This window comes from Bombina bombina, chromosome 2 (assembly GCF_027579735.1).
Source record: "Bombina bombina isolate aBomBom1 chromosome 2, aBomBom1.pri, whole genome shotgun sequence".
Classification (NCBI taxonomy): domain Eukaryota; kingdom Metazoa; phylum Chordata; class Amphibia; order Anura; family Bombinatoridae; genus Bombina; species Bombina bombina.
In genome coordinates, this window is record NC_069500.1 from 109,673,799 (window position 1) to 109,691,099 (window position 17,301).

Genomic DNA, 17,301 nt, shown 5'->3' on the forward strand with positions numbered 1-17,301 from the left:
GTGATATCGCGTAACCAGTTCCCTCTGCTGTAAGATTAGCTTTCCAAATCTTTTGTTATTGTTTTTTTATGATTTGGAGAGGCCTTTACTCACTTTCTCAAAAGTTACCTTATAAATAACTTTAAAAAAATCATCAAGTGCTTATTCAAAGGTTTCTTATTATTAGGCTGACCATACTGCCGCTTTAAAAAGGGACACATATGAAAAATACATATGTCAGGGCTGTTTTCAGGGCTGTTTAAAGAAATGGTTTTGTATAAGAACCCTCACATATGTATTTTTCATATGTGTTCCTTCTTAAAGCGGCAATATGGTCAGCCTACATATTATACTAATGACACAGCAACATTGAATTATTATAAATGATTATTAGGTTACTTTGTTATATTAGTTATTAAAGGGACATAAACCCCACATGATTCATTCATGATTAAGATAGAAGATTCAATTCTAAACAGCTTTCCAATATACTGCTATTATCAAATTTTATTTGTTTACTTGTTATCCTTTGTTGAAAAGCAGGAAGGTAAGTTTAGGCGTGTGCACGTGTCTGCAGTACTATGGGGTCGAATTATCAAAGGCTCCCGGTCTCGTCTGACTGGGGAGAATGACAGCTCCTGCCCACGCGTGATTGGCAAAATAGCGTTCGTGTGCAATGCTGAATTCCGGCAGTGGAATTTAGTCCACCAGAGGTGAGCTGCGGCGGACAGAGGCGCGTATGTGCGCCCCTGTCCGCCACAGCTTCATAAATCGACCCCTATATGACAGCACTTTTGCAACAATGTTATACAATGGTAAAAGCGCTAGATGTCAGCATTATTTCCTGTCATGTAGAGCGCCTCATATGTATACGCTACCTCTAGATATCGCTTCAACAAAAAATAACAAGAGAATAAAGCAAATTTGATAATAGAATTAAATTGGAAACTTTTTAATATTGTATTCTCTTTCTAAATCATGAAAAAATTAGTTTCATGTGTCTTTAATATTTAGTTTGTGTAAAAAACAATTAAAGGGACATTCAAGACATTTTATATCTACATATAAAACACTAGCAATTAAGCATAACACCCAAAATTAATTTTGTAGAAATTTGTATTGTTTTGCAGTCTTGGTAATATGGGCAAATCCCACAACTCTATTGGTGGAGAGACACACACCTCCATAAGCCTGATAAGAAAAAGTTGGTTTATTCAGGTAGGACATCCATTAAAAAACAAACAAACTGTAATACATTTCATAATGTGTTTAATGTATTTTTAAGAGTTTATCTTTATTCTGTATGATCACAGTGCCAATGTATAATCATCAGACCTGTCAGTATAAGAGATGTGTTATTTGTCAACATTATGGGGTCAATTTATCTAACTGCGGCGGACAGGGGCGCACATACGCGCCCCTTTAAGCCGCAGCTCGCCTCTGGAGGGCTGAATTCCACTGCCGGGAATTCAGCATTGCGCACGAGTGCTATTTTGCTTTTGCGTGCAATCCCGCCCACTGTCCGCACACAGCCAATCACGCACGGGCTGAAGCTGTCAATCTCCCCGGTCAGATAAGACCGGGAAGATCGAAATTCGACACCTAAGAGGTGGCAAAAGGTTAGGGAAGTCTGATGACCACTGCTTCATAAATATGGACTGCAGGTTCTCTTGTGAGAATCTGCAGCCATAAGCAGGCGAAGGGGTTGATAAATCAACCCCTATAACTATAGTGAAGTTAATTTACGATGCTCATAAATAACTGTAGGTAAGTGAAAGATTTCTGTTGTTGCTGGTTCACTAACGGAGACATGAGACAGCTTTAGTGAATCTGACACCTAAATCTAACATAGCAGCTGATGAGACTGGAGAGGCCAGAACCAGCTGCTAGTGAATTTTGTCCAGTGAAATATTCATGTTTTTAATTTAATACGTTAATGTGCACCATTAACACTAATTCATATTTGTGTACTATGCAATTCTGAGTTAGGTTATATTTACCCAGGAGAACATAAAAAACAGGCATGTGGCAGGTGAAGAATATTCTATGGAGCATATGATCTTCAAAGAAAATATCTTGTTTCACTTTTGCTCTTTACTTTGTACCAAAGGGTTGGTGAAAATAAAAAGATTGTTTGGGGATGTGTCAGCACCTGCCTGTAGTGTTATAAATGTATTAAACGTGAATGCTATCACTTTACTTTCTGTGCATTAGTTACAACTGATACATTCAAATACTATGTGTGTCACATATATCTGTAGTCCACTATACATTGCAACTCCACATGACTTTGTATTTACAGCATTGTTTATTTTCCTTGTTTCACTCATATTTAGATCATGTTGGGGTGAATTAAAAATTAACTAAAGCGTTTTATAATTAATATGATGAAAGAGAGATTAAAGAATATTCATATGTATCATTAATTAAAGGGCCACTAAAGTAAAAATTAAAGATAAAGCATGCAATTGAAAAAAAAAAAAAATCCAATATACTTCCATTTGAAAAGGTGCACGTTCTTTGCCTATGCACATTTTCTGAGGCTCCTATTGAGCATGTGCAAAACTGCACGGTATATATGTAAGTGCATTTTATGATTGGCTAATGTCTGTCACATGATACAGGGGATGTGAAATTGGATTAAATTTCAAATTTGCCAGAAAATATTCTACTGCTCATTTCAAATTCAGAGTAAGTGCTGTTGTATTGTATTTTTATTGTGTATTTGTATTTTTTTCCAATTCTATTGTCCTTTAACAATTGCAATGCAAAATATCTGCAAGCAAAAGATTTTTAGTTTTTACTGTCAACAAAAGTACATTTTCAGTCCAGGTATACACCCCTTGAAAAGTCTCTTAAGTTGGTTTATATCATATAATGTGCTGTGGCTAATTAGCAACGTATATAACTGACAGGTCCCTACACTAAGGGTCAGATGCTCTGAAGCTCTCTGGACTTGTGAGGTTTTCTAAGAAAGCTCTCCAGTACTATGAAGCCTATGGGGTCAATTTATTAATGTGCGAGCAGACATGATACGATGTAGCGGATTATGTCCGCCGCACATTGATAAATGCCCACAGCATACGCTGTCGGCATTTATCATTGCACTAGCAGTTCTTGTGAACTGCTTGTGCAATGCTGCCCCCTGCAGATTTGCGGCCAATCGGCTGCTAGCAGGGGGTGTCGATCAACCCGATCGTATTCGATCGGGTTGATTTCTGTCCGCCGCCTCAGAGCAGACAAACAAATTATGGAGCAGCGGTCCGGTCCGTACGGAGCTTGATAAATTGATCCCTTTGTCTTAATTCTCTAAGGTGCACAGTAGAAATCGTAATAAAATTATATTATGAAATATGTTGGTTTTCTAAATTCCCCAGAATTCCATATAAGTAATGGCCACTGCCATGTTTGAATTTAAAGGGACAGTCAATTCAAAATTAAACTTTCATGATTCAGATAGGGCATGCAATTTTAAACAACTTTCCAATTTACTTTTATCATCAAATTTACTTTGCTCTCTGGGTATTCTTTTTGAAAGCTAAACCTAGGTAGGCTCAGAAACTGATTTCTAAACCGATAAAGCACCTCTTATCTCAGTGCATTTTAAGAGTTTTTCACAGTTAGACGGTGTTAGTTCATGTGTATCATATAGATAACATTCAGCTAGATTACGAGTTGTGCTTTCGTCTTTGAACGCTGAAAATATGGCATTTTCTGCATTAAAACAGCACCGCAGCCATTACAAATCTTGTCGGTATAGGTGTACCGCAAGCCTTTTAGCCTGTAACGCAACGTCAGTACCACAGTCGTAAAAATGACGTTTTTTCATGGGATTCCCATAGCGCTGCCATTACGAGTTTTGAAGTGAGGCTAAAAAACCTGCGTTACAGCCTAAAACGACAAGATCCATAACGCTATCTAAAAGCAGTAGTTATGAGTTTTACGCTACAAATCTGTAACATAAAACTCATAACTAAACTGCTACAAAGTACACTAAACACCCATAAACTACCTATTAACCCCTAAACCGAGGCCCTCCCGCATCACAAACACTATATTACCATTATTAACCCCTAATCTGCCGCTCCCGATATCGCCGCCACTTAAAAAAAAATATTAACCCCTATGCCGCCGCTCCCCGACATCGTCACCACTATAATAAACGTATTAACCCCTAAACCGTCGCCCTCCCGCATTGCAAACACTATTTAAATATAATATACTCCTAATCTGCCGTCTGCCCACATCGCCCCCCCATACTAAAGTTATTAAGCCCTACACCGCCACCACTATAATAAACCTATAAACCCCTAAACCACAAGCCCCCCACATAACAATAAACTAAATTAAACTAGTAACCCCCTAAACCTAATGCCCCCTAACTTTAGATTAAAATTACAATTTCCCTATCTTAAGTTAAATTAAAATTTACCTGTCAAATTAAAAAACTAAGTTTAAACTAACAATTAGACTAATATAATTTTCAAACTAAAATTAAACTAACTACCAATTAAATAAAACTAAACTACACATTAAAAAAATCCTAACACTACTCTAAAAATTACAAAGTATCTAAATACAAAAAAATAAAAAAGACTAAATTACAAAAAATAACAAACACTAAATTATGAAAAATAACAAACAAAATTATCAAATATAAAACAAAAATGACACCTAATCTAATAGCCCTATCAAAATAAAAAAGCCCACCCAAAATAAAAAAAAACCCTAGCCTACAATAAACTACCAATAGCCATAAGTTAAACATCTCTTTTACCTATAAAAAAAAATATAAAGACCCCCCAACAGTAAAACCCACCACCCAACCAACCTCCCAAAATAAAATAAATAACTAAAAAAAAAAATACTAAGCTACCCATTGCCCTGAAAAGAGCATTTGGATGGGCATTGCCCTTAAAAGGGCATTTAGCTCTTCTACAAGCCCAAACCCTAAACTAAAAAAAAAAACCTTAAAAAAATAAAAAAATAAGTCTTCATCCAGGCGGCCTCTTCAATCTTCATCCAGACGGCATCTTCTATCTTGATCCCGCCAGCGCAGAGCGGGTCCATCCTGAAGACATCCGGCGCGGAGCATCCTCTTCATACAGTTTCCGCCGTACACTGCATCTTCAATGCAAGGTACGCGATTCAAGATAGCGTTCCTTGCATTCCTATTGGCTGAAAATTTTGAATCAGCCAATAGAAATTAGAGCTGCTAAAATCCTATTGGCTGTTCGCAGCCTGGATGAAGATATAAGAGGCCGCCTGGATGAAGACTTCTCTCCGCCTGGATAAAGATCGTTCATGCGGGACTTCAAAAACTGTAAGTGGATCGTCGGGGGTTAGTGTTAGTTTTTTTTTAAGGGTTTTTGGGTGGGTTTTTATTTTAGATTAGGGTTTGGGCTTGTAAAATTCCCATCCAAATGTCCTTTTCAGGGCAATGGGTAGCTTAGGCTTTTTTGTATGTAGTGGGTGTTTGTAATTTTTTTTTTCAGAAAAAGAGCTGATAGCTTTAGGGCAATGCCCTATAAAAGGCCCTTTTAAGGGCCATTGGTAGTTTATTCTAGATTAGTTTTTTATTTTGGGGTGTTTTTTTTTAATAGGTATTAGAATAGGAATCATTTTTATTATTTTTGATAATTTGTTTTGGGGTAGGTTTTTATTTTTAGATTAGGGTTTAGGCAGCAAAAGAGCTAAATGCCATTTTAAGGGCAATGCCCATACAAATGCCCTTTTCAGGGCAATAGGTAGATTAGGTTTTACTTTCTTTTTATTTTGTGGGTTTGGGGGGTGGGGGTTTGTTTGTTTAAGTAGCAAAAGAGCTGTTACCTTTAGGGCAATGCCCTACAAAAAGCCCTTTTAAGGGCCCTTGGTAGTTTATTCTAGATTAGTCTTTTTTTTTTTTTGGGGGGGGGGTTTATAGGAATAATTTTTATTTTTTTGGATAATTTCATTTTGTTTTTTTTGTAATGGTAGGTTTTTTTATTTTTTTGTGACTTTAGTGTTTTTTATTTTTTTGTAATTTTAGGTTTAAGTGTAAGGTAGCTTAGGTTTTATTTCACAGGTAAGTTTGTATTTATTTTAACTAGGTAGTTAGTAAATAGTTAATAACTATTTACTAACTAGTCTACCTAGTTAAAATAAATACAAACTTGCCTGTGAAATAAGAATAAAACCTAAGCTATCTACAATGTAACTATTAGTTATAATTGTAGCTATCTAGGTTTTATTTCACAGGTAAGTATTTAGTTTTAAATATGTATTATTTAGGTAATAATTGTAAGTTTAATTTAGCTCTATTGTAATTATGTTAAAGTTAGGGGGTGTTAGGTTTAGGGGTAGGTGTAGAGGTTAATAGTTTAATTTAGATTTTTGCGATGTGGGGGGCTGGCGGTTTAGGGGTAACAGATTTATTTAGTGGTAGTGATGTGGGAGGCCAGATGTTTAGGGGTTAATAGCTTTATTTAGTTGTGGCGATGTCGGGTAGCGGCGGAATAGGGGTTAATAGATTTATTATAGTGTGTGCGATGTTCGGGTGCAGGGGTATAGGGGTTAATAACTTTAGTATAGTGGCGGCGATATCGGGAGCAGTAGATTAGGGGTTAATAACATTATGTAGCTGCCGACGATGTCGGTGGGGGGCAGATTAGGGGTGTTTAGACTCGGGGTTTATGTTAGGGTGTTAGGTTTAAAGGTTATTTTTTTCCCCCCCTAGACATCAATGGGGCTGCGTTACGGAGCTTTTCTTTCCGTGATCGCAGGTGTTAAGACTTTTTTCTGATCCGCTCTCCCCATTGGTGTCTATGGAGAAAGCGTGTACAAGCACGTCAAAACAGTGCTTGTTTTTTGTGCGGTATGGAGCTTAAAAGTACCATATTGCATGCACAAGCCAAGTTTTTAAAAACTTGAAATGGCTGCGCTATAGGGGGTTAAATAACGCAACTTTTCTTGCATTCGTTAATTTTCCTATAGCGTGCATAACTCGTAATCTAGATGATTGTGTTTACTACCGTAGAATTATTTATAAGTCAGCATTGATTGCAAGTCTGTCCAAATAACTGAGATTAGGGGGCAGTCTACACTGACAGGCTTAGATACAAGCTAATCACAGAGGTAAAACGTATATTAATATAAGTGTTGGTTGTGCAAAACTGGGGAATCTATCTTTTTAAACAATACAATTTTTCATGTAGACTGTAACTTTAAGTTTTCCTGTTATCTCACTCTCTTGCTGAGAACAATTAGATACAAATCAGGCAATTAAAGAGACTGTCCATACAATGCAGTATGGAACATAAGATTACCAAACAGGGTATCCACACAGCGAAACTCTATTTTATTGCCTGATTTATATCTGTCCCTTATAGTTCTCAGCAGACGTATTTTATAGAAACTAAAGTATTTTATAGATACAAAACATTTACAACTAATATAATTATAAAAATACGTTTGCATATTATTCTAAGAATAATCTTTGCTTCTAGCATGTAGTTGTTGTTTAATATCTCTTTAAGTAAAAACCGAGGTATTAATTAAAAAAACATTGTAACGCAGCAGGTGGGAAACTACTGTTTAAGAAACATTGACAGTTTTTGCAGAAAAGCTGTTGAACCCTCTATATTGCCAAAACTCTTACACAACCCAATGTGTTTTGGAGTGAGACTCTTCAAGTCCATTGCATGCTAAGAAGAATGCAGTAAAAACAAAGTTTATATTACCAAAATATCCTGCGTGGGAAAACACCAGAGTCAAGTTCATCTAAATCTGAAATAAACCTTCTTCCTGACTCAGATTAACTCTTTACGCACATGCACCCAGAGTGTCACTGTAACTTCTTCTGTCTTTGGAAGAGTAACGCACGTACACATACGCAACCAATTGCCACGCATACTCATCCCCACACACATGCACCCCCCACCCACACCTGCACTCTCCCGAAAAGCACATGCACCCTCCACACACATGCACCCTCCCACACACACACATACGCACCTCCTCACCACGTATACGCACACCCCACAGGCATGCACCCTCATCACACACACATACGCACCTCCTCACCACATATACGCACACCCCACAGGCATGCACCCTCATCCCACACACACATACGCACCCCCTTGCCACACATATGCACCCCCCACACATTCACCCTTTCCACGCGCACGCTCATCCCACACACATATATGCACTTCCTAGCCACATATACGCACCCCCCACAGATATGCACCCTCCTTGCACACACATACACCCTCCCCACACACACAGACACGCACACTCGTCCCACACACACATACCCCCCCCCCCCCGACATGCACCCTCTTTGCACACATACACTCTCCCCACACACACAGACACGCACACTCGTCCCACACACACATACACCCTCCCCACAGACATGCACCCTCTTTGCACACGCCCTCCCCAAACACACATACGCACCCTCCCCACACGCACACTCATCCCACAGACACATACACACCTCCTAGCCACACATACACCCCCCACAGACATGCAACCTCCTTGCACACACACACACCCTCCCAACACCCCCCCTCATCCCACATACACATATGCACCCCCTCGACACACATACGCCCTCCCCACACACACAGACACGCATACTCGTCCCACACACACATGCACCCTCCCCACAGACATGCACCCTCTTTGCACACACACACGCCCTCCCCAAACACACATACACACCCTCCCCACACGCACACTCATCCCACACACATATACACACCTCCTAACCACACATACGCACCCCCCACAGACATGCACCCTCCTTGCACACACATACACCCTCCCCACACACACAGACACGCACACTCGTCCCACACACACAATCCCCCCCCCTGGACATGCACCCTCTTTGCACACACACGTCCTCCCCACATACACATACCCACCCTCCCCACACGCACACTCATCCCACACACATATATACGCACCTCCTAGCCACACATACGCACCCCCCACAGACATGCACCCTCTTTGCATACACATACTCCCCCCCCACACACACTCTTCCCACACACACATAGGCACCTCCTAGCCACACATACGCACCTTCCACATACATGCACCCTCCTTGCACACACACCCTCCCCACACACACATACGCACCCTCCACACACATACACCCTCCCCACACACACATACGCACCCTCCACACACATGCACCCTCCCCACACACACTTAGACTTATTTTGTCAATATTTAAACAGCTCATGAAACTTTAAAATACATCTGCATGTTCTTCTCAGATTAATCTTTTCTTTGAATGCTTCATTCTATCTAGCATTTATTTAGTGTTTTATGTCCCTTTAAATGAATCTGAGAATCATTGATTCATAGAATTTGCAATTCCAGATGTTAAAGGGACAATGCACACTAGAGTTTTCTTTACATACATATTTTATAGATGATCTATTTATATAGCCCATCTGGGAGTGTTTTTGTAACAATGTATAGTTTTGCTTATATTTTTTTTAATAACGTTGTGATGATTTTCCGACTCCTTACCAAAGCCCCAAAGTAACAGATGTAGACCCAGGTCTACAGACTCCTGCTGCTCCTGTTTGTCTTAAGGGTCTTTTCATATGCAGGGAAGGGGGGGGGGGGGTCTGCTATTCCTGCTTTCCCAGGCCTTTCCACTGGGTATCCCAGCCTAACCTCCTCAACAGTGCTAAACTGGGAGCTTCTAAATAAGTTTTGAAAAGGTTTTATACTGGATTTTTAGATCACTATCCGTGCATATTCTTCTTTATAGTAGTGTCTATTACATGCAGTTATATGAGCTCCTAGCACCAATATCGTTCAGAGACAAGTCTTCATAGGATCTGGCTATTCACAAGCTCTTATTTTGACAGATGTTATTGTAAAGGGTGCTCCAGTTAGTTTCACAATTATGTATTTTTTTTGTTTGTCTTTACAAATAAAACTGGAACTCACATATATAAGGGTTGATCACAATCCATTAGAAAAATGTATCTAAATTTTTTCTACAGAAAACCACCATTAATATATATGGAAATTTTGTAGATAAATAATTTGATTCTAAATAATTGTGATGGTCAATAAATGAGCCAGTAAGGGGGACATAAGCACATAGCTTCCAGACCTCCCAGCTGTCCCTATTGGAGAGAGACAGTTCCTGATTCTGAGCTCTGTCCTGCTGTCCCTGTGAGTCATATGTCCTTATTTGCTGAATCTCCCTTAGCCCCACCCACATAATGTACAGACACACCCACTAACCACACAGACACACCCACAACCCGCCCTCTAACCACCCATGATCCATCCCTGCCAACACAGCTCCACCACAAAATATCGATGAGCCACATTAACTTCCTGAGTCCCTGATACCCAGCCACAAATGTTGGGAGGTCTGAGTTTCCAATCACTGATGTTTTCAGCTCAAAATCAGAGCATATTTTAACTATCCTTTACAAAATAAATAATGTTTTTCTACACTATTAATGTCTGAGTTGTTTTTTTTTGTAGATTAATGATTTCATGTATTTTTAAAGGATTGTGATTGACACCTATGTCTTCAACCCCCACAGAGGGGTTGTATACATGGTTAAAATGAGCTCTGATTTTGAGCTGAGCACACTTTTGATTGGGAGCTATGTGCATATGCCTCACCTTACTGGCTTATTTATTGACACTTATTATTTATTTTATTCACTTTACCTGTAATTTCAAGGGACAGTAACTATTATTAATTATATTATTTTTAAGAACTACTTATTTATCGCAATATTATAAATTTAAAATAATCTTTATATAGAAATTTTTCACGGAGGCAGCGATGTCGGCAACCTTGTTCAATTGCCGCATACCGGTTTGACTGTTTTGATTATATTAATGTATTATTTCGTTCTATATAAATCACTAATCTTTTTTTGTCTCTGATTAAGTGTTACAGATTTGTAATGTATATTACAAATAATGGACTTCATCCAATAAGAACTTTCCTCATGACGCAAAATTGAAAGGACTCTGATTGGACTTACCTGGATCACGTGATCTGAACTTTTACTTGGACCTGAATGGGAACTGAGAACGCATGAGAACTCAAATGGAAACTTTTTAAAAAGAATTCAGCTGATTGGTTATCAATGGTAATATGCTATAGGCTGGTTTGAAAAGTGTGCATAGTGATAAGTTAATAAAGATTTAATATTAATTTTTTTTTTAACTTTTTTATGTATATTGTATATAATTCTGTGCTTTTTAATTATTGTTTTTAGAACGTAACAATTTGTATGAAATATTTGATTAGGATTGTAAACATCCCATCTAGGAGTATTTTGTGATGCTACCAAGTGTGTTTTAATATGTGTATTTAAACCACGTTGCAAGCGGAATTGTTTGTAAAACTTCAAGCACTGTTGAAAAGTGTTGGGCAATAAACAAGTGAATACTCTTTATGAAGCAGTTGTTTACTCGATACAATAAACAGGTTGAACACTTGTAACTTATCTTGTGAGTAAAGTATTATTTGGGCTTTCCTTATACTGGCATATTACACCATTGTGAATTTTCCTAGTGCCTTATTATCTCTGCGAGCGAGATTGGAAAGTGTCCGAAAAAGTGTTCTCAAGACACCTGGGTCCAGCGCCACTAATAAGATACAGCACAAGTTTTGACGGTTTTTGGGAGAAAACTGTGAGACGGCAGCAGTCCCATTTAAGGGGAGTATTTTAGCTATACCATATTATCTTGTTGTTTCTACAGTAACACCTTGAGATTTTAATATAAAAATGTTTAGTTATGTGTAGTAAAAAACAAACAAAATTTGTAATATACTTTCAATACATATATTTGTCCTCTTTTTCATGTAATTTAGTCAAGAAAATTGGGTATTTTTCTAATTCTCAAATCTGGAAATACACACTGCAGACCTATAAAGGCTAACCCTGCTACATACCAGCCACTATAGCGCTTGCTCCAGACTTCTGTTGGGGTCCATGGACCGGAAGTGCAACAATGAAACAAAAAGTGACCCCAAAAAAGCTTGGAGAGCCTCCCAGTGGTAGATCATGCATCTTAAACAATAGATGGATTATATATTCATTTTTCAATAAAATATTATTTTTATACAATTCCACACTGAGTTAACCTTTCATATGTGGTTGCTAACCCTGCTACATATCAGTCCCTAATTGGCTTTCATAGGTAAGTACTGGAAAACATGCACGTTATACTAACATAATGAACATGGCTATTCTTGTTATCGGAAGACTCAAGCCCGGATTGGCTCCTCCAAATAAGGCAAGTGGTGTATGAGGTTTGACTAGTGACAAAAAGTTACAGAAAAAAAGATGCTAATTTATTTTACAAATATTTAGATTTGGCTGATATGTTATTCTATATTAAGACAATAGAATTGTCTAGTAATTACAAGTTGTTTACTATCCTGAGAATTAATGCTGCACATGGCAGGCATCACAAGCCTAACCCTGCCACATATCTGTCTATAATTGGATCTAGCAGACATGATAAGAAACTGCAAAACAATGGAGAGTTTGCTAACATAATGACTACGGCTAGCTGTGTCTACTCCAGTAATAAGTCTTGACTGGCTACTGACTGGTTATTGAAAAAGAATTCCAGCAAAGTGATAATATATTTCAAACATTTTACAAATCAAAAAGTATGTTATTTTATTGTAAAACTGCAGAAAAAAACATCTTGTGATTGGGAGCTATGTGCATATTACAAGGAGTTTACTGTCCCTTTAACCATAGAGGTGAATTCAAGTCGCAATAAATCACTTGTCATCTTGAATGCATTATAAGCAGATCCCCTGTTGTCTACGATGACTCTCAGAACAGTTGACATAATTAACAGCTCATTGTGTGCTGTCATCGACTTGTCAAAATTACTGCCCAAGGCACACAGTTCTCTTCTTTAGTGTGGGCTTCAACTCTTTTATTTAATAATGTACACTGAGGTTACAGAAACGGATGCAGAGGAAAACATGGGTAAGGTGAGCAACGTTATCTATGTGTGTGTGTGTGTATATATACTGTGTATATATATATATATATATATATATATATATATATATATATACACTCTCCACTTTATTAGGTACACCTGTTCAATTGCTTGGTAGCACAAATAGCTAATTAGCCAATCACATGGCAGCAACTCAATGCCTAGACGTGGTGAAGACGACTTGCTGAAGTTCAAACCGAGCATCATAATAGGGAAGAAAGGGGATTTAAGTGACTTTGAACGTGGCATGGTTTGCTGATCTACTGGGATTTTCACGCACAACCATCTCTAGGGTTTACAGAGTATGGTCTGAAAAAAGAAAATATCCAGTGAGCGGCAGTTGTGTGGATGAAAATGCCTTGTTGATATCAGAGGTCAGATGAGAATGTCCAGACTGGTTCGAGATGATAGAAAGGCAACAGTAACTAAAATAACAACTCTTTACAACCAAGGTATGCAGAATACCATCTCTGAATGCACAACACGTCAAACCTTGAAGCAGATGGGCTACAGCAGCAGAAGACCACACCGGTTGCCACTCCTGTCAGCTAAGAACAGGAAACTGAGGCTACAATTCGCACAGGTTTACCAAAATTGGACAATAGAAGATTTGAAAAACGTTGCCTGGTCTAATCAGTGTTGATTTCAGCTGTGACATTCAGATGGTAGGGTCAGAATTTGGTGTAAACAACATGAAAGCATGGATCCATCCTGCCTTGTATCAACGGTTCAGGCTGGTGGTGTAATGGTGTGGGGATATATTCTTGGCACACTTTACACCCCTTATTACCAATTGAGCATTGTTTAAACACCACAGCCTACATGAGTATTGTTGCTGACCATGTCCATCTCTTTATAGCTACAGTGTACCCATTTAGTGGCTACTTTCAGCAGGATAATGCACAAAGCTCAAATCATCTCAAACTGGTTTCTTGAACATGACAATGAGTTCAGTGTACTCCAATGGCCTTCACAGTCACTGGAACTCAATCCAATAGAGCACCTTTGGGATGTGGTGGAATGGGAGATTCGCATCATGGATGTGCAGCTGACAAATCTGCAGCAACTGCGTGATGCTATCATGTCAATATGGACCAAAAACTCTGAGGAATGTTTCCAACATCTCGTTGAATCTATGCGATGAAGAATTAAGGCAGTTCTAAAGGCAAAAGGGGGTCCAACACGATACTAGAAACGTGTACCTAATAAAGTGGCCAGTGAGTGTATATATATATGGATTGGAGTAGCCGTGTCAGTCAGTCCAGTGATTTAGATACCAAAATAACAAGAGTATTACATTGACCAATGATTCTTTTTTATTGGACTGACTTTACATTTATAAGCAGACAAACTTTCGTAAGAATTCCTTCCTTTCTCAAGTCTGAAGCAATACTGACCAATTCAATGGAATTCCCTGGACACTTTATGCCTCCCCTCTGTCACCTAAGCCCCCCTCATGATTTTTACGACACCCCCTCCTCTCCCTGCACTCCGACCTCTGTAACACTTTCTGTCCTTTTTACCCATTCTGTGTTTTTAGATATAATCAATGAATTCCATTGAATTGGTCAGTATTGCTTCAGACTTGAGAAAGGAAGGAATTCTTCCAAAAGCTTGTCTGCTTATAAATGTTTAGTTAGTCCAATAAAAACGTATCACTGCTCAATGCAATACTCTTGTTATTTTGGTATATATATATGTATATACTGTATACACACACACACACACACATATATACATATATATATTTCTTGTTTCAAGGGTAGCAGCAAATTGGTAAAAAAAATAAAAAAAAATACTACAATACTACATTACATTTTTTAATACTCTAAACATGTCCTGCAATTTCAGTCAAAATAAATGTTTGTGTTTGAAGGTCATTGAATCACCAGCAAGCTTCAAGCAGAGCATTACCTCTACTGAGCATATGTATATATGCTTTTCAACAAAGGATACCAAAAGAAAGGGTCTGAAAATGGCATGCTCTTTCAAAATCAAGAAAGTTTTATGACTTTAATGCCCCTTCAATGCCCCTTCTTCTTTCTATTGCTATCTTTATTTAAAAAGTAGAAATGTGAAGCTTAGGAGCCCTATCTGAATAATAAAAGAAAAAAATTGGGGTTTAGTATCCCTTTAAATATAATTTCACTTTTATTTATTGAAATTGACAAAACTAGTCGATGTGCTTGTATAGACATTAATGCAATAAATATAAATTTCATTTATAAAATTCTCAACTGGGTATGCAGAACAATGAAAATGCAAGCAGGTTATAATATTACATTGTCTGACAGAAAGTATGGGTATATACCTGTATATAAATGGAATGCAGCATTAAAGGGACACTGAACCCAATTTTTTTCTTTTGTGATTCAGATAGAGCATGCAATTTTAAGCAACTTTCTAATATACTCCTATTAGCAAATTTTCTTCATTGTCTTGGTATGTTTATTTGAAAAGCAAGAATGTAAGTTTAGATGCCGGCCCATTTTTTGGTGAACAAACTGGGTTGTCCTTGCTAATTGGACAGCCCCAATAAAAAAGTGCTATCCATGGTTCTGAACCAAAAGGTTGCTGGCTCCTTAGCTTTGATGCCTTCTTTTTAAAATAAAGATAGCAATAGAATGAAGAAAAATGGATAATAGGAGTAAATTAGAAAGTTGCTTAAAATTGCATGCTCTATCTGAAAGAAAAAAAAATTGGATTCAGTGTCCCTTTAAATGGTGAGTTGACAAGTTTATTTCAAATTTAGGAGCCAACAAGAATATTCTTTAATGTATATGATTATGGTTAATGTCTGTGATGTATCTTTGAAAAGTTTACAGTGCAATTAATACTTTATAACAAAGATTTTTTTTAATAGTACTAAAAGCATGTTTTCTGCTGTGTTTCTGTTGTGCATGTTTTTTTTCCTGTTGGCTGTGCCCTTGATGTTCTTAATGTTTGTATCAAATAAAGGAATGTTTTAAACTACGAATATCTCTCCTAGCTTATTAAATGCAGAGCCCGCAACATTTGTTGCTTTTTTGGATACTTGAATTTGTTTGGGGCGTAGTGGAGAACCACAGCAGTCTATCTGCTTTAACCAATGTCGAATGATTCAGTGTCGGCATCAGAACGAGGCTACACGCTCAGTGTGGATTGAGCACAACACGCTTTCAACGCTGTGAGCTGAGCTGTCTATTAATGGAGGTGAGACCGGAGACTCCAGATGGAATTTCAGCTTGTGTGTGGTAAGCCAGCGTTCATTTATTTTTCTGGGAAGTTTTGCACTAATTGAATATTACGCCTGTGGAAGCCGCTACAGTGGAACTTAGAGTGAGTTGAATTTCACGGGAATTAGGTGCATATACTATCATTCATGTGCATTACAGTCTCTGACCTACTGTGTCTGTGATTTTGTTGAACTGTATACCTGTAAAAGCATCTAGGAAAGGAAAGTTAAATAATATAACCGTATACAACATAAATTGGAATTGAACAAACTATCTGTAAATGGGTTACAATGTGATTTGACTCTGTCTCTGACCAATGCAAGGAAGGACTAGCAGATTGCACCAGACAATGATCCACTCACAAGGATATAGCACCAGTCTGGGGTGCAATTAACTGCTGTTTCATTACACTGTCCTTGGTGAATATGCACCAGTGATTAATAAAGGCCATTTTTTTTCTATCTGATAACTCTTCTTATCTGAGCATTCACTGTTAACACAACAAACTACTTCACTATCTATCTATCTATCTATCTATCTATCTATCTATCTATCTATCTATCTATCTATCTATCTATCTATCACATTAGCTAGCTATTTATCTATCTATTTATCTACTGTATCTATCATCTATCTATCTATCTATCTATCTATCTATCTATCTATCACATTAGCTAGCTATTTATCTATCTATTTATCTACTGTATCTATCATCTATCTATCTATCTATCTATCTATCTATCTTTCTATCTATCTATCTATCACATTAGCTAGCTATTTATCTATCTATTTATCTACTGTATCTTTCATCTATCTATCTATCATCTATCTATCTATCTATCTATATATCTATCTATCTATATATCTATCTATCAATCAATAAATCAACTACTACAGTATCTATCTATCTATCTATCTATCTGTCTGTCTATCTGTATGTCTATATATCTACAGTATCTATCTGTCTGTCTGTCTGTCTATCTATCTATCTATCTATCTATCTTTCTATCTATCTTTATGTCTGTCTGTGTTTATTTATGTCTGTATATCTACTTATCTATCTGTCTGTCTATCTAATCATATATCTATT

General features: G+C 37.6%; 1 protein-coding gene across 1 annotated transcript in view; it reads right to left on the reverse strand.

Annotated features, from left to right (window-relative positions):
• GDNF (glial cell derived neurotrophic factor) overlaps positions 1 to 17,301 on the reverse strand; it is a 54,201-nt gene that overhangs the window by 28,875 nt on the left and 8,025 nt on the right. The window lies entirely within an intron of this gene.